Source organism: Canis lupus, chromosome 28 (assembly GCF_011100685.1).
Source record: "Canis lupus familiaris isolate Mischka breed German Shepherd chromosome 28, alternate assembly UU_Cfam_GSD_1.0, whole genome shotgun sequence".
In the NCBI taxonomy this organism is placed as follows: domain Eukaryota; kingdom Metazoa; phylum Chordata; class Mammalia; order Carnivora; family Canidae; genus Canis; species Canis lupus.
In genome coordinates, this window is record NC_049249.1 from 24,523,490 (window position 1) to 24,545,684 (window position 22,195).

The 22,195-nt window shown below is 46.7% G+C and overlaps 1 long non-coding RNA gene across 2 annotated transcripts; it reads right to left on the reverse strand.

The window, feature by feature from the left end:
• Window positions 1–1,865: 1,865 nt before the first annotated feature.
• LOC111093005 lies at window positions 1,866–8,400 on the reverse strand. 2 transcript variants are annotated; one of them, XR_005380620.1, is made up of 3 exons: window positions 7,659–8,400; window positions 4,645–4,748; window positions 1,866–2,017 (listed from the first exon to the last, which is right to left on the reverse strand). It is a non-coding gene; the product is annotated as an uncharacterized LOC111093005 (long non-coding RNA). The 2 variants fall into 2 exon arrangements; XR_005380621.1 differs by lacking the exon at window positions 1,866–2,017 and adding an exon at window positions 2,034–2,397.
• Window positions 8,401–22,195: the final 13,795 nt, after the last annotated feature.

Below are 22,195 nucleotides of genomic sequence, written 5' to 3' on the forward strand. Positions count from 1 at the left end.
CCAAAGCCTTAGCGCCTTCATCTGTCCGACATCCCACCAGCCACCAGTGACCGAGTCCCTTCCACGTGCCAATAATACCTTTCTCTTTCACTGAACGACACCCAAACTGCGTTTTTGGAGCGCAGGGTTGGTGCTGGGGAGAAGATGCTAAGCCGATCACTGTGTGGTCCCTTCTGGGCTGGCAGGGGACCGGAGAGACCTGAACGAGGGCTGGAATAGAAAGTGTCCGGTGTGGAACAGGTGCATGGACAAAGCGCTATGGGATCTCAGAGGAGGGAGCAATTCATTCCAGCAGCGGGGCGCCAAGGAAAGGCACAGGGCCGAGAAAAGAGGTTCAGAGCTGCTGAGCTAATGAACAAGAAAGCGTTTCGCTGTGTGTGTGGAGGGTTATAAAAGGTAAGCTCTTATTCTGATTTCAGGTGTTACGAAACAGCATGCCATCTGGATTCTTCTCTCTTAGCTTGGACTGGATTGACGGTAACTTGGGAAACTCAAAAGAGCGAGAGGAGGCAGTGAGGGCTGGCATCAAATAACCGATGTGGAGAGGAATTTTTTTTTATTAAAAAAAGAATGAAAGCGTGTCGTGAGAGAGGGCAGTGGGAGGGACCTCAGACTGACTTGGTGCCATGGAGGCATGGGGAGGGGTGCGTGCTGCCTCCTGGAGGTCTCATCTGCCTTGGGGTGAGCTGGAGGTCCTATTGTTGGGGGAACCCAGGGAGGCCCAGTAAGCACACCTTTCCACCTGTATTATTTGGAATAAGACTAGTGAGAAGAGGCATCCTTGACCGGTCCTGATCTCAGGTGGAAAGCATTCAGACTTCCACTGTTAAACATGATGGTAGTTGCGGGTGTTTTGTAGATGCTGTTTGTCAAGCTGAGGAGCTTTGCTTTGCTGAGAAATTTTTACCACGATTGGGTGTTGGATTTTGTCAAATGCCTTTTCTGCATCAATTAATATCACTTGATTTTTTTCTTCTTTAGTCTGTAGATACAGTGGATTGATTTTTGAATGTTGAACCAGCCTTGCATACCTGGAATAAATTCCACTTGGTTGTAGTATCTAATTCTTTTTATACATTGCTGGATTCGATATGCTAATACTTGGTTGAGGATGTTTGGACTAAGCACAAGGGGGATATTTGTAGCTTATTTGTCCTGTCTTTATCTGGTTTTAGCATCAGGATAATATTAGCCTCATAAAATGAGTTAGGAAATATTCCATATTCTTCCATTTTCTAGAAGAGATTCTGAAAACTTGGTATTGCTATAGTGGTTTAATATACCATAAAGGCAAAGCTGGCTTTTTAAAGTTAATTTTCTATACCCAACTCAGAAGTAGTTTTTTTTTTTTTAAGACTTATTTATTTGAGAGAGAGAGTGTGTGCAGAGAGGGAGAAGGAGAGCAGCAGACTCCCCACTGAGTGCAAAACCTCACGAGGGGCTCGATCTCAGGATCCTGAGATCACAACCTGAGCCAAAATCAAGAATCAGACCCTCAACCAGCTGAGGCACCCAGGCTCCCTCAGAAGTAGTTTTTGTTTAAGTGTGGTTGGGAAGATAGCTTAGTATCCCACTCTGAACTCATGGAAAACCCAGACTAGGTTCCAGCTCACTCTAGAAGCTATTTGAATCTGATCCCCCTGAATATGATTTCTCCTTTACTGTGCACCCCCTTTGGGGTTGTCAGTCCTCACCCACTCCTTGATTCACTCAGTGCACCTGGAGCACGTGCTGCACAGGGCTCACCATGCAACATGTGCCACCTACCCAACCAGCTCCATTGGGTTTCCACCCTCTGTCCCCCCCGCCCCACCCCTTCACCCCCAACCTCACTTCCTCTCTCTCCTTTCTCTCCCTCTTGTCCTTCACCTCAGGCAGTGTTGAGTTTGGAGTCTTCCTCTGCATGGGGCATAATGTCATGGCAGCAGCCCCTTCCTTTCTGATCTTCCCACCATTCCTCCTCCACAGCCAGGGCTCATGCTAATGTGTCTGGCATCCTTTTTCTTTCCTATCATTGCTGTAACAAATTAGCACAAATAAGGTGGCTTAAAACAACACAAATTTATTATCTTACCATTCTGGAAGTCAGAAGCTCAAAATGGGTCTCCCTGGACTAAACTCATTTGTTGGCAGGGCCGTGTTCCTTCTGGGGGCTCAAGGGAAGAATCTGTTTTCTTGCCTTTTCCAGCTTCTAGAAGCTGCCTGCATTCTTTGGCTCCCAGCCCTCTTCTATCCTCAAAGCCAGGATTGGCCGGTCTAGTCTCACCTGTATGCCTCATACAGTCACTCTCCTGCTGCGTCTTTCACTTGCAAGGGCCTCAGTGATTACATTGGGACCACCTGGATAATCCATGACGCTGCTCAGCTCCAGGTCAGCTGATTGGCAACCTTCACTCCCTTTTGACATAGAACATGACATAGTCACAGATTCTAGGGATTTGGATGTGGACATCTTTGGGGGTCATAGTTCACTGAGATACATATATTAGGTACCCTGGGCATCATTACAAAATACACAATGTTATTTTGAGTCTGCAAGTAGTCTTTGTTTATATGAATGGAACTGGGCTGTGGATCTCTTTCTGACTCTTACATTTTACTCCCTAACTATGTTTTTAGGTTCTATCCATGTTTTTTTTTTTTTTATCCATGTTTTATATATGGATAGAACAATACCCCTGACTCCTATAATGTATTCCAAAATAGACAACCCCCCTAATCTCCTGACTCATTTCTAAGTGATGGACACCTAGATTGCTTCCCACTCCCCACTGTTAAAGACAATGTTGTGATGAATAGCCCATGTCTGTCCCATTCAAGGACCTCCTTGCATTTTCTTAGTTTTCATTAGGTAGTGCTGGAGAACTCCGCACAGAGGCTTCCCTGTCTATACCACCACCAGCAGTGCACTTTGTGCCTGTTTCAGCTTTGGGCTGCTGGCCCCCACCATTTCCCAGCTGCAAAGCAGCCAGAAAGGGGATGGAAAGCAACATTAACTCAGCATGTACTATGTAACCTGCTAGATGGTGCTGTGTTGGATGCTTTATGTAATTATCACCTTTCTTTCTAAGATGATCTCACAGGCTTGATATAATTGGACCCATTTCAGAGATGGAAAAACTAAAGCTGAAAAGGAGTAACTTCTTTGCCCAAGGTCTCACATTTAGTAAGGGCTAGAGCCAGAATTTGAATCCAAGTTGGGCTAAGCATCCTTTCTCTGGGCTTTCGTCACGTCCTGGACACATCTTGCTCTCCACATACACAGTAATTCCAAGATCAATGCTTTGTCTAGGAGAGGGGTTAGGAGCATGGGCTTTGGAGCCAGACTTCAGTGCAGATGCTGGTTTGGTCACTTATTAGCTATGTGATTTGGAGTAAGGAGCCTCACTACTTTGTCTCAGTTTTTCTCATCTGGAGATGGGAAAAATGTCCTTTAATTATGTTTGCAAACCACTCAGCCATGCATGGTGCATCAGAGGTTAAATAAATGGTAGGTACTATTGCAGTATCACCTGTGTCTCCCCATCGACTCCCACCCCCCAACCCTGACTCTATGCTTCTCACAGATAAAAACTGTGCTTCATTCACCATAAGCAGCTCATACAATGGCTGGCTCACCAGTCACTGTTGAAGTACTCAGCTCCAAAGTTCATTCTAAGTGGAGTTGAAGATTTCCACAGTCCCTGATGTGAAGGGTCTTGGGTCTCCAGGATGCTTACAATGTAAGGGGAGATGAGAGTCTCTGACCCCTCTTCCTTTCATGATCTTTCTAGACCTCACTCCTGTCTTTTTAAAAGTATTTATTGCTCCTGGTTCCCATCTCTTGCTCCTGTCTATCTTGTCTCTTAAATCCCTCTTTCTCCCTTTGGGAGCACCAAGGTGCTGTTCCATCTGTGTTCGTACAGGTTTCCTGCATTGGTGGTGGGGTAGGGGTCACGTTGCCATCGGCACTGCTTTTCCTCCTCTGCACAAGTCATAGCTTGCCTGTCCTTGAGGAAATCCTGCACCTGTGTGATTTCCTTGAATGCTTAATAAAAATTCGGTGATTAGAGAACCTCAGGCAGCACTTTCTTAAAGAGTCATTAAACAATCATTACAGATGGAAATAGCTACAACCGGCCTCTGCGAGAGGGAGCGTGGGGCTCCTCACAACATAATCCTTTTTCAAGTCAGAACGAATGTGTAATCAAAGCACAAAAGGGAACAGTTTCAAAGTTCTGAGCCTTCTTAGGCAAAACTATAATACATCAACCAGCCTAAACTGGTGTCCAAGATGTTCAGTGAGAATTGACACATAATGTAGTGTTCTAAGTAATTCACCACTTAAGTCGGGCGTTTGTTTTGTTTCTCTCTCTCTCCTTTTAGGGATGTCCTCACAACCTTTCAAGTTTGGGCACTGCTGTCTGTCTTAGCTAAGTTGGAGAAGCTCTGACTGAGATGGGCTATAACTTGATATTTGAAGTAGGTCCTCAGGAGTCTTTCTTAAGGCTGCTGGAGTTCGAAAGCTCGATCCCACGTTTAAGAGCTGTGTGACCTCAGCATAGTTCCCTAATCATTATGATCCTCAGTTTCTGCATTGTGAAAATGCAGATGATAACAGCATCTGCTGCATAAGAAGCATTTAGTGTTAATGGAATTACTCACCCTTGTTTTTTGATGTGGGTGCTCCTGGAGTGGAAAGTGTGTCATCTCTGTAAAGGCTTTTGTAGACCAAGACATCAACTCTCCATATTCCACCTGTTACCATGCTGTAGGGTGCATAAGAATCAAAGGGGCTTGTTTAAAATGCAGATCCATGGAGTCTACCAGGAGTGATTCTCATTCTGAAAGGAGTGGCACCCAGAAACCCATCATTTCAAGAAGCACCTGGGTGACCCTAATGCAGATGGTTCAAAGACTATAGTTCCCAAACACGTGAATTAGATACCCATAGGGAGACCTACGACTATGGTCAGTTTATATCTTAATGTGAATAATTCAATCAGATTGCTTTCCTATCAGTGCCTCTAATCAGCCATTCTTGAAGGAATAGCAGTTTTAGGAGCTTGGTAGGAGAAAGGAGTGAATCTGGTCACCTGGACGTACCTGGAGAACCTAAATTCTAGATGCTACTCCCTGGATAGCCAGAGGCAACAGCAGGCAGAGAGAGAGAGGCATGTGCTGGTGGATGTGAAAGATAAAGCATAGCTAAGTTGTAGTGGTTCCCAGGACCTGCATTGTGGCAAAAACCACCCTTTATGCCACTACAAATCTTTCTGAGTCCTTTCAATTATGATGGCTAATTCCTACCAGTGAGAGTAAGTCCTCTCTAAGTTCGTTTTATGGTTTCTCAGACTTACACAAGGGGACTTCTTTTTTTTTTTTAGATTTATTTTTTAAAATTTTTTTGTATATTTTTTATTGTAGTTCGATTTGCCAACATATAGCATAACACCCAGTGCTCATCCTGTCAAGTGCCCCCCTCAGTGCCCGTCACCCAGTCACCCCAACGCATTCCACTACCCCTTGTTCATTTTCCAGAGCTGGGTGTCTCTCATGTTCGGTCTCCCTCACTGATATTTCCCACTCATTTTCTCTCCTTTCTCCTTTATTCCCTTTCACTATTTTTTATACTCCTCAAATGAATGAGACCATATAATGTTTGTCCTTCTCCAACTGAGTTACTTCACTCAGCATAATACCCTCCAGTTCCATCCACGTTGAAGCAAATGGTGGGTATTTGTAATTTCTAATGGCTGAGTAATAGTCCATTGTATACATAGACCACATCTTCTTTATCCATTCATCTTTTGATGGACACTGAGGCTCCTTCCACAGTTTGGCTATTGTGGACATTGCTGCTATAAGCATTGGGGTGCAGGTATCCCGGCATTTCACTGCATCAGTATCTTTGGGGTAAATCCCCAGCAGTGCAATTGCTGGGTCGTAGGGCAGGTCTATTTTTAACTCTTTGAGGAACCTCCACACAGTTTTCCAGAGCGGCTGCACCAGTTCACATTCCACAAGGGGACTTCTTAAGCAAAATTACCATTTGGCTTATCTTTTGTGGTCTGTCTTCCTGTAGGTATCACCTTCTTAATATTGGGGCTACAATCCCCAGGATCTCTCTGGCTTTGGAAAGTCAAGTAATTTATAGGTTTAATATGAGGCCATTCACAGGAAAGCTCTGCCTTGGTGGACCTCTTGGCATGATGCTCTACGGAAAGGAAGTGAGGGCAGTGATATGGGCAGGGAAAGTCCCAGACCCTTAAGTTTAGGAAAATATTTGTCTTAAACATTAGACATGCAAAGGCATGTATTTTCTCACAAGTGAAAGGGGTGAGGAATATTTAATTTTACCTATAAAATTACACAATGCAAAGTATATGTAATAAAACTAAGTTCATGCCTTAGATGAGTTTAGCTGATTCAGGGTATTGATTGGACAAGATCTGATATCTGAGAAAATTTCTATTTGAGAGCTGAGAGTAGGGCTGAGGTGGTTTGATCAGTAGTAAGAAAAGATATGGTTTACTCCACTGTCCTATTTCTTAGCTGCAGGAATCAATTTCATTTCCTTAACATTTGCATTTCTGATTTTAAAAGCAATATACACTCCTTATGGAAAACTTTGGGTGTAGCCTTCAAATATTTGTTCTAATCAACACACACACACACACACACACACACACACACACACACACTCATGTATAGTCACATACAAAGATTTTTATAAAACTGAAATAATACTGGATAAATTGTTTTGTAGCCTGACTTTGTTTTATCTGCGATTATATTAGGAAAGACTTCCTCAGTTTAAAAATTAATTAATTAATTACTTAATTTTGAAAGATTTTATTTATTTGAGAGAGAGAGAATGTGTGTGTGTGCATGAGCCAGGGGTTGGGGCAGAGGGAGAGGAAAAAGCAGACTCCCCACTGAGCAGGGAGCCTGCCGCAGGGCTTGATCCCAGGACCCCGAGATCATGACCTGAGCTAAAGGCAGACACTTAACTGACTGAGCCACCCAAGTGCCCCCAAAGTTTCTTATTTTAATGCAAATTTTTAATTCCCTATTTCGATGGCTATGTTGCAATATATCATTATTTATTCATCCCCCCCATGATTCCTCATTATTAAGCACTTAAGCTATTTTTATTTTTCCCTACTACACAGAATTCCTGTGATGAAAATTTACATACATATATCTTTGTACACATTTCTGATTAGTTCCTTAGGGGTAAAATCCTTAGAATTACTGAGTCAAGTGATGCCTTTTTAAGAGATTTAGTGTATGTTTGTCAAACTGCCATTCAGAAAAGTTGTTCCACTTCTCAGCTTCCTGTCACCACTATATATTGCTATTGGTTTTATTTTAATAAATCTTGAACTTCTTTCGACAACTCATATTACTACCTTATCATTTTCTACCCAATCTCCAAATGGTTGTGAGCTATAGTTTGGATGAAATGATATGTTGTGTCAATTTTCTGAGGTGTGGGCAGGACATCTTATGTGGGAACTATTCATTTTATTGACCTGGAGGATAAGCATTTAGAGTAAGAATCATCCTGCCCCTGCCCTGATGAAGAATTAGAACACATCCATCATCTCCTGGTACCCCCTGGAGACCGGTCAGGTTAAGCCATCCCTAACTGGGGTGGGAAGCCCTTTACTTACAGAAGGATGAACATTCATTCAGACAGTGCCGAAAATAACCCTCACGTCTCTAAACAGATGGGGACAGATGCTCAGATGGGGTTTTGAGTGGGGTCAAGTAGGGTCTGACAAGGGTTGTAGAGTTTGCTCATCTTCACAGAAGTTCCTCTATTTCCAGACTTTGGAATTGCTTGGAGAAAGGATATTTGTGGCATCCCACAGTCCCCCCAGGCGCCTGCATTGAAGCCCTCTCTGAACTGATGACTCTTGGGTGCCATGGTGACCCCAGCACCAGTGCGCTGTGAAAAGGATGAAAACTCAGAATAAGCTTTCCCGGAGTGGACGTGAGCCAAAGCCTGCTGCAGCTGCTAGCGGTCTATGTCCGTGTGGGACACACAGGGCTGTCCTGTGGTGGCCTTCTTGAGAATACCTTGTTGTTCCTCTCTGACTGAAGCCAGGAACAGCAGTTTAGAGCAAAGGTTCCGCCACCTTCCCCTCTGAGTCAAGAGACATGAAAGTTGTGAGTTCTTATTGGATGTATTCCTGAGGCTCTGGTTGTTGAGATCAGTAGCCTGGAAGTTCAAATCAGCACCTGGTCAGCAGGGCAGAAAGCAGCAAGACAGACAAGGGGTTGGAAGAAAGTTCCAGAGTACAGGAGACCAGGAAAATGTCTGCTCCAAGCCAGAGAGCAGTTAGAGCTGACCTCAACTGGGAGCTAGGAGGCCTGGGTTCCAGTCCTAGCTCTGGCACCATGGCACCTCTACCTGTATGAATTCAGGTAAATCATGGAACCCTTGGGGCCTCATAATCCCCAGTGTCCAACAGAGGACATTGTTGGCCAATGGAAGGATCCTTATAGCTTTGGTTGTTCAAGGAGGATAAGGAGGTTTGGGGGAAGATGCAGAGCAAGAGGAAATGAGATCTTTAGAGCAATGCTTCCCAACTCTTTTCATGTGTTGATGCTTACATGACAATACTACTATGAACTGTCCCTCTGGAGTAAATGGGGGAGGCTTCTCTGAGCTGGAGGCACCACCTTGGGGGCTCCGGCTGCCTTGAAGGCTGAGGATATTGCTAGCTCATGCACCCCAAGGGGATGCTTTGCCACAGAGGACCCGAGTCCTGACAATATGGCGCACACCTCACACTAACACTCCAAATAAACAGACTCTACTGAACATGAGATAAGGGTGAGATAATCCGATCAATGCTCTGCCTTCACTGTGGTGACTTCTTTGATGAAGATTTCTTGGGAAATCTCAAATTCTAGCAGATTTTTAAAATGAAGTCCCTGTTTGCTGTTGCCGCCTGTTGGTGGGGGTGGGGTGGGGTGGCCAGGAATTGAAGTCCTTTGGGGAGGGGAAAAGCACGGCTGCTAGAGAGGAGGGGAGGCCAAAGTCCATGGATCTTACCAACTTGATCAGCTTTATCATCCCGAAGGCACCCCTGTCTCCTCTCCTTGCCTCCGGTCTTGGGGGGCCAGTTCTTGAAGCCACTGGCTTGATTGAAGTGTGGACAGGACATCTTGAGGATGAAGGAATCAAGCATTCCATTTGGGGGGCCTGCCTGTCTCTCAGGCTTTTCCTATTTTGCAATAACAGCCTTTTCAGTGCGCCTTATTTATTTTTTCCATCCACCCTAAGCAACGATGAGGTAACTGGGCCAAGATAATTGCTGCACACCTGCAAGACTCAGGCCTGGTGCCATGAGCATGGTGGAGCGAGCCTAAGACTCCTGGCCACACGGATCAGCTGGCCGTCCTGCCCCCGCCTCCTGCACACCTGCAGAGGCCTGTCACTTGGGACAGGAGGGCCTATTAGGGCTCTTGTAATTGAGATGGGGTGAGGGAGTTTACAACGGCTCCGGAGTGGGAGAGAGGGAGCCGGCTTAGATGACAGGAAACCGTCTCCTCTGCTCCGTGCAGCAGATTGAGAAAGGTGGCCTGGGTAATAATGGGGTTAGCTAATCCTGATAGTAATAAGGGTAGGAGAGTCCATCATCATAATCACAGCTAATGGATTCCAGATGGAGAAATATAATTGTTCTCATTAACATGGTTACACGTATACACACACACACACACACACACACGCATACCCATGCACGCACACTCAGACCCATTCCACCCACGTACCTGACTTTGATAAGCACTGTCAGATAAGAATAGCCCACACCACAAAGCTAGATGGAGGGCATTGTCAATTATTCCTTCCCTGTTTCCCCCTCCACAACATCCGTGCATACGTAATGGTTTCATTAACCTCGAGACTTCTGCAGATGAGTTGAAAACCCAGGCTTACACGGCCAATTAATTGGCCGTACATTTTGCACAGAGTATGGAACTACGTTTCTCTTCCTCTTAAATACTGCCTGACTTTTCGGCTGTATTTCATAAGTGTTAATGTAATGTTGCTGAAAGGAAATATGACCAAAAGCAGGAAACATTTCCCCCCGCCTCTCTGGGATGCAGCTGTGCATTTGGTTTGGGCTGTTAATTCAAACCACTCCCAGGTGCCTATTTCATATTATCTCTTGTTTAGAACAAAATAAAATGAGACTGTCAAAACCTTTCTGCCTCGCTCAGCGCTGGGCCCCATAGTCCCGTAAAGAGACCCGTTGCAAGGAGGTCACTGCTAAAACTTGGCCGTTCCTCGGAGTGGGGTGCAGATGTGCCAGGTGAAAGCTTGACCTGCAACCGATCCACCTTCCCCAGAAAGGTCCTGTCGGAGTCCTGCTCAGGATGCATTCCTCCCGCTGGGGCTTTGCCCTCGCCCTCCCTTGCCAGGAGCACCATTCCCACTCCTGTGTCCTACTCTCTTCCAAAGCCTCCTCCCCGAATCTCTCCCTGAGCACTCTGCTTTTCCAGGTTAGATGTATAGTAGGTGCTCAATAAACAGGAGGCATTATTAATATTCCTACTTCATGAAGCAAGTCAGTTGTTCAGTGCTCATAAAAGATTTAAGAGAGTAAGAACTCTCACGGGGACTTGCCCATGACTTGCGTATATCCTGGAATGCCACCCGCTTGCCTTTTATATAATGAGTGCTTCCCTAACGTGGGCGTTTCTGTCTGCCGTCTGCCTTTGGCCACTCTGCCCTCGTGTCATACAAGGAGTCAGAGATGGGGAGGACAGGCATCTTTGCTTGGAGGCTCAGGGTCTTTCCCGGGAGAAAGATGTGTGGCTCTTAGGATCTAAGCTGTTAGGATGTTCAATGTCTGCTTCCTTTTAAGTCAAAGTGATGTCTCCTTTCCAGCACACAGGAAGAATGGCTCCCATCGGTGGTTTTTCACAACTGAGGTTCCTGGGAGTTAAGGTTAGGTAAGTACCAGGTACTCCTCTTTGTGAGAAATAGTCCTTACTGAGTGAATTAGAGTCTCGATTCCAGTCTCGGATCCACTCGTGGCCTCTGTTGGTGGGAATATGGACATGTCATGGTCCTGCCAAACCTTGGTCAGTTGTTGTTTGACAGGAAGGAGGTGGATCCAGGAAGGAGAAAGATCCAGGTGGATCTTTCTTTGGTGGCTTTCTGGAAAGGCCACACCACAACGAGCTTCATACAGGCCGCTGGGTCTCTCTTTCTCTGGAAGACTTTCTCTGGAAGACTTCTACTGGAAGTCCCTGGCTTCCCTAAGAGACTGCAAGCCAGGGGAAGGTGAGGCCAATGTGGCCACGACAACATTTCATAAATGAGGGAGATTTCTGGAAAACAGGATATCGATAAGTGGTTGCCTGAAAATGTTAAGTGAGATGCCCTTTTATTATCACTGTTGTCATTTTTAAGCATCCTTAACAGGCTCTGGCCATCTCAGACTGGTGTCTGTGTTGTTCTCTAGACTGCTCAGAGACTAAGAGCATCCGTGCTCTGGAGAAGAAAGCATCGCACCATGTGTTAGAGAGCACGTTTTGTATTTTGAGCCACTTTTTCTGTAGCCTGGGGCCTGATTGATTTTAGGTTCAGCCTAACATCTTGGCCTGAGATCCTGTGGAGAGTTGGAGAGACTTAAAGAAACAATTCAGACCCAAAGCCCTTGTTTTTTGCGAATTGACCTTCCATCTGTTGACAATCAAATATTGAACCTATTAAGAGTGGCAAGTCCCCAAGCTGGGAGGAAGGAAGGAATTTCCCAGAGTCCCCGGAGACAAAGGACCTTTTGACTACACCTGGGGGTGAAGGGTGACCAGCCCAGGTCAGAGTCAGCCTGGATCAGATATGCGGGAGCAGCTGGTGGGATGGGAGTGGGGGTCTGCCTCGCTGAGTTCTGATTTGCCAGTGAGGGGACAAGGAACAGGAGAGCCTAGAGAGCTGATTAGCCAGGAGAGACTCCAGAGTGCAGACCCGGGGTCCCTTGCCTGGGCTCTCTGTGCCCCTGAAGTGTGCTTTCCCATAGTCTGTGCTTGTGACCGCCCCCCTCCCCACCCCGAGACCTTCAGCTCCTTAACAGTGAGCGGAAGCTGTGTCTCCCTCATCTTTGAATGGCCTGGTATGTAGCAAGAATTCATGGAGTAAATAAGTGTAGAAATCCAGAAAAGGGGTTTCTTAAAGTAGGGCCATAGCTCTCTGCTACGGCATCTTCACGTGAGTGGGAAAGGTCACCCCCTGCACAAACAGAAGCCTCTGGGCTCACGGGTTGCGGTGAAGCACCTCCTCTCTTGTCCGAGTGCACTCATACAAGGTGCATTTTGAACAAAAGCACATGGTGGCCATCCTTATGAGTTAGAAATTGGGTCTGAGGGCAGCCCCGGTGGCTCAGAGGTTTAGCGCCACCTTCAGCCAGGGGCGTGATCCTGGAGACCCGGGATCGAGTCCCACGTTGGGCTCCCTGCATGGAGCCTGCTTCTCCCTCTGCCTGTGTCTCTGCCTCTTTCTCTCTCTCTGTGTCTCTCATCAATCAATAAATAAAATCTAAAAAAAAAAAAAAAAAAAGAAAGATAGAAAGAAATTGGGGCTGATGTCCCGGGCCTGAGTCTTTGGGACACCTGGGCCACGGTGGGCTGATGGATGCCTCTCTCTCAGTGGGCCAGGAAATGGCCAGAAGGCAGCATCTTAGCCCAGTGCAGTGACCACCAACCTTAAGGTTTGCATGTGGGCTGTGTCCCCAATAGGCTTGTCTGGCTTCCAGCTCTTTCTTTCTGCTGATCTCTTAGCCAGGGCTCTCCTCGATGTCTCTTTAGCTGGTGAGTTCAGCAGTAGTCTTTCGGTTCACACAGACCTGGATTGGAGTCCTGGTTCTGCCCCTTGCCTACCGTGAGCTCCTCAGAGGGTATTTAATCTCACCAAAGCAAGTCACCTCAGCCACACAGCGGGGACTTGGTGAGACTGTGTGAAGTGGTGTGTCCACAGAGCCCAGGACCATGTGGGGCACAGCAGTCTTTTCTGGAGGCGTGGAGGAAGGCCCTTGCCCACTCCAGCTTGAGCCTCATGCCCACGTCTGTCTTCCATCCTGCCTACTGCAGACCCCCGTACAGATACCACTTATATTTTTGCTTCTAGATGGCGCAGAGCTAGAGCCCTGGGAACAAACAGACCCAGCATGGACTGCAGGCCCATCATGCTATGGGCTTCGTGCTGGGTGCCTCCTACACATGAATGATCTCATTTTAATCTTCACAAGAACCTCTAGCCAGCTGAGAATACTGATGGATGGCTATTGCACTAGTGATTGGACGAATGGGTGGTAATTGTCAGTGACATATCTTTTTTTTTAAAGATTTTATTTATTTATTCATGAGAGAGAGAGAGAGAGAGAGAGAGGCAGAGACACAGGCAGGGGGAGGGAGAAGCAGGCTCCATGCAGGGAGTGCGACATGGGACTCGATCCCGGGACTCCAGGATCATGCCCTGGACCGAAGGCAGGCGCCAAAGCACTGAGCCACTCAGGGATCCCCTCTTTTTTTTAATTTTTCAGTATCTAGACAGATAGCCCCTGTCTTCTGCATTGTTCTGAAGGATCCTTGTCCTTTTACCATATCTCTTCCGGTTGTCTTATCCTCAGGGTGTCCATCCAGAATAAGCCACAACCGTAAGGATTCGGTGAGAGAACCACATTAATTTCCCTGTTGACTTGAGGGAAGTAAAAATACAAAGCTCAGAGCAGAACAAATAGATTCTGTGAATTTCTCAACTCAAGCCCATAATCCTAGCATAGGAATAATAATCCGTATATTTATATTCTTAGCTTTCCAGAGAGACAGTGGGACCAGGTCGAGGGAATGTGCAATTCTCGTTTCTTCTCATAGGAGTTACATTCTTGTCAACCAGGCAAAAGGAAGATATTCCTATAGTCTAGCTATGAAGAAGAATGACAAGCAGTTTGGGCAAAACTTAGTTTCTATTTCTATCCTGGCCAGCTCTTTGTATGATTTATACCAGCCATTGAGTGACCCTTCCTGCTTCAGCTTATTCAGCCAAAAAAATGGGGTTCTACTCTCTGCTAAGCTGGCTTCAAGGTTAGGATTTTTGAGGAATTTTGCCTTGCATCAGTGGCTCTTGTGTGGTGCACTAGGAATATGTGCAAAGGAGGGAAGAGGAGCTGGCAAGCCAGCAGCTCTCGTTTTCTCTGATACCAGCCTCACACCTGATCTTCCATTTCTTGACTCTAGAGTTCTCAGGAAGTATGCTAGGGATCTCATTCCAGAAAGCTCCCTGTGGAGGCCCACCCCAGGGAATCGATCTGCTATTTCTCCACTTGCTGAATGGAAATAAGAGCAATCCCTCTCCTGCTTCCTTTTTATATGGTGATGGAGAATGAAATGAGCTGGTAAAAGGGAAAGTGCTTTTAGAACAGGAGTGCCGCCCTCACCAAACCAGAGTAGTGGCAACGCCAGTTGCTTATTCTGCTAACGTGCCCTTTGCTTGTAGGTAACTCGTTTGGCATTGAAAGTATTGTGGTCCTGTTTTTTTGGCTTGTATTTTGTGATTGATTTCTCAATTTAACATGGGTCGATGGATCAGGAGCGTCCCACTGTTTGAAACATCCAGTGTTACTGTTTCTGAAAGCCCTAGACTCTAGTACTTTGCAATATTGGTCCAAGTTCACTATCAGCAAGAGTATCTGATGACATCAGGGGGAAGACAACCTTTTCACCAAGGTGGGATGTAGGTAGGGGAGAGGAGACAAAGGAGAGGAAGATGAAAGTGCCAAGTGTTGTAGTTTATCCATGAGTCAGGCCAGGGATGAATTAATCATGACATGCTTGAAGAAACCAAACAAACAACTCCCCTCCTCCCCAACACACACACCAAACAAGAGGGCCTGGCTTTCATTTAACAGTCAATCAAGTGGTGAAAAAACATTAGGCCTCCTTATGATGAAGAAACCAAATATTTCATGTAGTCGGGTCTGCATTGAGTCAAGGAGAAGAGGCAGCGTAATGACCGGGCTTGAGCATGACCATTTGGCTTATAGCAATCATCAGAGCCTAGGCCTGCAGCGAGAAAGTGTCCAGAGCAATCATCAGAACCTAGGCCTGCAGTGAGAAAGCGTCCAGGGATGAGCAGGGAGCCACACACGCATAGCCTCATGCTCCGTGCAATGTAAACAGCCAATACATCTGGGCACCTCATGTTCTTGTACCTTAGAGCAGGGAAGGAAACAAGGCTTGCTGAAAGATGAGCTAAGCCTGGGGAGTGAGTTGGAAGGAGCTGAGGATGATGAAAATGTTTGGATAGAGCAGTGTCTCCTCCAGCATGGGGGAAACGGGGCTGAGTGGGTTGGATACCTTCATTGACGTGAGGTTTGCATTCTAGAAACAGAGTGCTCAGGATCTGCTCTGGCCGTGGAGGGGTAGGGTGATGGCTGGCAGTAACAGCAGGAGCTGCATGTGGGGAGTTTATTGCTGGTTGGAAGAGCTGTTTGGCCACGGCAGGCAAAGGGTGAGAGTGGTTTTGTTTCTGCTTAGCACATAAGCTTTCTCCTCTTCTCTCTTTTGGTGTCATAAACTGTCTTCCGTGCCCTGAAGTCTGCATCAGTTCTAATACTGCCTCTTCCTGGCCATGATTGGTTACATAGTTAGCATATGGCTCAAGCAGGGCCAATTGGATCCTTCCCTGAGACAAACATATGGATGCTGGGAGCAGGAAACGGGCCCTCCCTCTGGTCCGATAGCTCGGCTTTGAAGCTGTAGTTTTGGAGTTTCTGGTGGCTAGCATTTTCTATGTCATGGAGAAAGCCTGTCCGCCACAGGAAAGAACTAGGTTATCATCCAGAGAGAAGCAGAGTTGGGAAGTAGAGAAAGAGCCTGATGACTTCACTTGATCCCCTGGATCCAGTCACGATTGAGGCCAGATGCACCCTTATGTTCCTAGTTAAATGAGTCAAAAAACTCTTCTTGTTTGTGTGAGCTCATTTGAGCTGGGTTTCTGTCACCTGCACCTGGCTAGCCTGGAAGACGACAGTGTGGGAGTAGGGTCAGAGGCGAAGGTGGGATCGAGCAAGTGAGAGGTCAAAGAGGAAGAGGAAAGGAAGCAGAAGACAACATGACCCAACGGCCCTCATTAGGAAGTGGGGAGCTACTCGGGTTTTCCGAGGCTCCATGAAACCTGACCTCTGAGAGAGACGCTCAGTGTCTAAAGGCAGATCTGCTTTCTTTGGAGAGTCTGTTTCATGGCTCCTGGAGCGCACATGTCCACGTACATTCAAGTCCCCTCCCTGCTCCCTCCAGGCCACTCCTTGGCTGACCAATAAGACCCTTCGGGAATGTCATTAGTTATGATGCTGATGTTAAGCTTGGGGTTTGGACAAACTGTGATTCTTAACTTTAACCCTTATCAGCAGAACAGCCTTGGGCAGATTACTTATGTTCTCTATCCTCAGTTTCTTTGTCTCTAAGACGGACCTAATGAGTGTATCCAATTCACAGCATTGTGGGGAGGATCCCATCACTCAGTGCCCATGGAGAGCTGTGCACGATGCCTGGTGCCCAGTCATGGGAAACAGCCAGGAGTAATACCTATTCAATATATCATGAAGGGAAATGGTAAAATCGACTATGAGATACCCAGACTGAGGATGAAAACTGAGCAATTTAAAGCATGAAGATGACTCAGCGACCTAGGAGACCTACATTAGGACATTGTGAAGATTTTCTTAAGTGACATAATTCAATAAAAAGTCTACTTAAAAAAAAGGCTTAGAGTTTATATAATCAAAATAATTGAAAGCAGGGATGTGAGGAGACATTTGTACAACCGCCTTCCTAGTGGCATTGTTCTTCACAATAGCTCAGAGGGGGCTGCAACCCAGGTGTCTACCCAGGGGTGAACGGATAATCACAACGTGGTAAAAAGGAAGGAAATTTGGGCACATGGTGCAATGTGGATGAATCTTGAAGATATTATGCTAAGTGATATAAGCCAGTCACAAAGGGCAAATACTGTATGATTCCACTCATATACGGTGCTGAGAGCGATCAGTTTCATAGAAACAGATAGAACAGTGATGGTTGCCAGGGGCTGGGGGAAAGGGGAGAGGGAGTTGTTGCTTAATGGGTACAGAGTTTGTTTTGCAAGATGAAAAAAAGTTCTGTGGATGGATGATGGTGCTGGTAGCACAACATTGTGAATGTACTAAATGCCACTGAGCTATATACACTTAAAAATGGCTAAAATGGTATATTTTACGTTATGTATATTTTACCATCATTTTTAAAAAGAAAGTCAGAGTCATGTGTATAGTAAAAATGCATTTTCATTGTAACAAAAGAAAGTAAGTTTTGTATATGTGTTATGCAAAGCAAAAAGCCTGCATGACTCATACCAAGTGGTTACAGGGCTTCTCTGTGGGGGTGAGCGGGACTTGGGGGCTGGGGGGGGGGAGCAGTGTTACTGTAGACACTTTAGTATTGTCTAAATTGTTACCACGACCAAATATCGTTCTTGCCATTTCAATGAATAATATTAAATTGTAACCTATTTGTGTTTGACACTTTCAAAGTGCCTTTTAGAATATGAAATGCTGCAGCTGCTTTGGAAAAAAAGTTTGGCAGTTCCTCAAATGGCTAAACACTAAGTTACCTTATAATCCAGCAGTTTCACTCTTAGATATTTACTGAAAACATATGCCTGCACAAAACCTCATAGGTTCATGTTCATAGCAGCATTATTCATAATAGCCCCCCAAATGGAAACAACCCAAATGTCCATCAACCGATGAACGAATAAACTGGCGGTATATCTACACAATGGACTATTATTCAGTAAAAAAAAGGAATGAAGTCATGCTCTGAGCTGCAGCATGGATGAACCTTGCAAACCTTATGCTGAGTGAAAGAAGCCAGACACGAAAAAGACCACCTATTGAAGGATCGCGTTTTTATGAAACGTCAAAGTGGACAGGTCCTCAGAGGCCGAATGTTGATCAGGGCTAGAGGTGACCGATAAAGGGTGTGCACTTTTACAAATCACAGTGATGAAAACCTTCTAAAATTGACTCAGGTGGCAGATGCACAGCTCGGTCAATATCCTAAAAGCTATGGAGTTGTTCACTTGGCATGGCTGGATTAGATGGTATGGGAATTCTATCTCAGGAAAGCTGCTGTAAAACCAAACCAAACAAACCAAAACAGAGTCTTTTTTGTAAGTTATAAAACTAGTCATTGACATCAAGCTTGGGAGGCAGATATTAAAATGAGGAAATAGACCTAAAGAAGCTGAGATCCCTTGAGAAGGAGAAGAATTACTCAAGTCTGGCAGGATAATCGTGGGTTTTTTTTTTTCTTCTTTTTATAATTCCCACCAGTAAAATGTCCCACAAAAGATGAGATCAAAGGGACATGTGAACAAGGAACCCAAATGTTCCTCATCTAGGGAATAACCTGACAAACCGTGATACACCCATCAAGAGGACTAGTACTCACCAATCAAAGGACACAAACAACTGATATACACAACAACCTGGATGAGTCTCAAGTGCATTAGGCTGAGTGAGAGAAGCCAGACTCCAAGGCTAGATACCGTATGATTTCATTTATACGACATTCTGGAAAAGGCAAGAACTGTAGGGACATAAAACAGATCAGGGGTTAGGGGTGAGGGAAAGGTTTGATTTTCAGAGGCACAAGAGGGAACATTCTGGAATGGTGGAAATGTTCTATACTTTGGTTATGATAAAGACTACGCATCAGTAAGCATTTATCAAAACTTGTGCAACTGTACACTAAGAACGGTGGATTTCACCGTGTTTAGTAAGTTATAACTGAGAGAGCTGGGGTAGGACACGAAGAACACTTGGGTGTTCAGGTGGGTGGACAGGGAACTGAGAAGAGGCCTCTGGCCAAAGAGTGGGGGCTGTCACTGTCGAGTGACCCTCATGTGACACAGCGGTCAGTGAGGTTTCCCTGCCTTTTGGAGACGCGGACTTGCAACCCCCCGCAAAACAGTTGGATGAGGTCTGCTCTCGGGGCTCATGTGCCTCCAGCGTGTGCACACACATGGCCTGTTTGCCTCACATCTGCCTACAGATGTTCACTGGTTTCCCCAGAACCCATTCTCACCAGGCGTGCCTCGTGGGCTTGGCTGACTTCACAGAGGTGGGGGGTGGTGCCCCAGGAAGACCTGAGCTTGGGTCTGCCCTCGGGCCCCTTCCATTTCAGCGCCCATCCCCTCCCCTATGTTTGCTGCTGGGGGCTCCAGATTCTTTCCCTTCGTTGCACAGAGCAGCTGAGCTTCCCCCTACCCCCCACTCCTCTCCGGAGAAGTGCTCCAGCTGATCCCGGCACTCAGCAGAACAAGGGGCCTTCTTTTCATTAAGAATCTCTTTGGTATTATAAATAGCAACCTTTCCCCCTCTTTCCCTATTATACTTGATATTTGGGATCCAGACATCAGCCAGGATGAGCACAGCCCATGGCTTTCTGAGCACGCAGAGAGGACCCAGCCCTGGCTCCCGGCCTCCGCCAGCTCCGGGGGCAGCTTCCCCAGATCCCGAGCCATCTGTCCACCTCCGCAGCCACGATGACGACGACGACAACGACGACGATGGTCACTTGCCAAGGCCGATGGTCCCTTGCTAACACTGCACGCATGGAAAGGCAGGTCCCGGCCCGGGCTTGGGGACACTCCTCCCGTTTTGCCCCTGCCTTCAAGAACCCGCCTTCACGATTCATTACAGCAATTTGCATTTGGTATTTCCCCTTGTCCAGGCTTTTCTTTAGGCTCACCGCCTCCCCTTTCACTTCCTCCATTTGTCATCTCTGTCAGAAAACAGGCCCTGATTGTTTCAGGCCCAAAGCCTCAGCCCGGAGCAGCCCCAGCCAGCTCCCCATCCCGGGGCTCCTGCCCAGCCCGGCTGCGGGGACCCCAAGAGCCACCCGGGGAAGGGCCTGCTGGCACCCCAAAGAGGCCGCTCCCTCTTGGACACCAAGCCCTCCAAGTCGGGGCCTTCTTCCCCCTTTGTCCCTGGGCGAGGGTGGCACAGTTTCCTCTTTCCACGGCGGCTCTCTGGCTGGCAGATCAATGAACGCAGGCCCAGCCGGGGCGCGGTCCGCAGTCCCCTGGAGGCCCCGGGAGGGCCAGTCGCGACCAGTTGAGTTACCAGCCGTAGTGGCAGCAGCTCCGATGGGACCCATCCACCGTGGGAATGGACTTCCACCTCCAGCTCCTCTTCTCCCACCCCCCAGGGCCTCCCACCCTCAGAGCTGCCTGAGTAGCCAGCTCTGAGGCTCCCTGATGCTTCTAGAAATAAAGAACCAGCAATGGCTAGCTGCGCAAGCCATAAACACCCAGGATCTAGCACGGCCCCCCGTTAAGGCTGTGGCCTGGGGCTGTGACAGGTGGCAGCAGAGAGCGTGGACCCCCTTGTTAGCAGATGGCCTGACTCTGCCGCCCTGCTTGGTGATAAAACTATGGGCAAGAGCAGGACCAGTTGGGTGTCTTGAGGAGGCTGTTTCTTTTCTTCCCTTCAGTGAGGCTCTTAACAAACTGGTATAGGACTTGCCCCAGTCGGGTGCCTAGTGGGCCTGGGGATATTTGCTTTGGAAATGCCCCGCACGACAGGGTCTGTGAAAACCCTTCAGCAGCAGGGGTCCCCAGCACCCAGCCAGGTGTCCAGGGAGCCGCTTGTTCTCTGGAGGGTAACCACCAGCTCGGGGGGTTTCGGAGAGGACTTGGCAGCCGTGACTGGGGTATTGGGAGCAAATATTAATCCCGTGAGCCACTCCCCCAGACAGAGTGGAGTCATCACTCCGTGTTTACAGGGACTTCCGCGACCCGAAGACTGGTTCATGTACCAAATTCTCATGTGCTGCTTCCTGGCCTGCAGAATTCCTAGCTTGTTGGGTTGGGTGCTCTTCTGTATAGGGACCTGTGCCATGGTGCCCAGCTTAGATGGTCAGCTCTAGGGGGGCAGAGGGCTAAGGCCCAGCCCAGCATAGTACTATGCTAGGTGTTTCCAAGGAAGTGGGATGGATTTGCAGGGTCCAGAAGCATTTTGATCACACAGTCATATATGTACATTTACACACACACACACCCCAACATACACACATACATCATAGATATTTCCATTATACCTCTGCCATGTTGATGTTCCTTAGATAATCTGTTTTGACTTTTTAGGACCACATGACTGTTTCAGGGAAGAAAACAGCCAGGCCTCCCCGCCACCCAGTCAGATGATCTTATTTAATTCTTTCAACTTTAAATTCTTATTTTGTCTCATATCAATATGACCACACCTGCTCCATTTTTATCATTCCTTTAATTTTTAACCTTTGTGTCATTTGTTTCCAGTTTGAATCGCAGACAGCATCAAGCTGGATTTCAAAAATCTGAAATTCTTGGACTCTCCATAAAAAAATTTTGTCCATTCACATTTATTGAGATCAAGCATATGTTTAGACTTCTTTCTGACACTTAATTTCATGTTTTCAACTATCCATAAATTGATGTTCGTCATTTGCTTTTGTGTGTGTTAGGATAGGATTTTTGAGTTTGGTTCAACTTATTTTTTCCCCCCTAAAGTTTAGAAATGTCTTGTCTTCTGGGGGTAGGAAGACCCCTACCTAAGAAGACTGGGAGCCATGAGACAGGGCTTGATTCTTAGTGTGGTCATGAACTACTTGTATTACTTTGGGCGAGTTACTTCCCCTGTTTGGGCTTTTGGTGCCTCTACCACAATGAGATAGTGGGATGAAATGATTTTGAAGGCCTTATCCATCCAAGTGTTCATGTGGTATGATTTGTGGCGCTCTAGAGGGACCTCTGGTCTGTCCAGGGAATGTGTACCTTCAACACAGGAGGGATCATCTCCACCCCCACCCTTCAGTGAGGCATCTGGCTCTCAGGTAAACTCAGACTTGAACCTCATTGGCATACCTCATTTTCCCAAGGGCATGTCAGGCTCAGTTCATCACTCGTCTGGGTTGGTCACGAGTAGGATATTTGTAATTCAGCATTGCCTTTGTAACAATCCTCAGTCTTTAGCATGTTTTATTATATGATAGAAGCATTTGTTGTCCACCAACTACAGTGTACTCCTTATATTTCCTTACAGTTAGGCTAGTCAGGTGACTCAGCCTGGCCAACGGATTGTGGGCCAAAGTGACTTCTCATTAGGAAAAG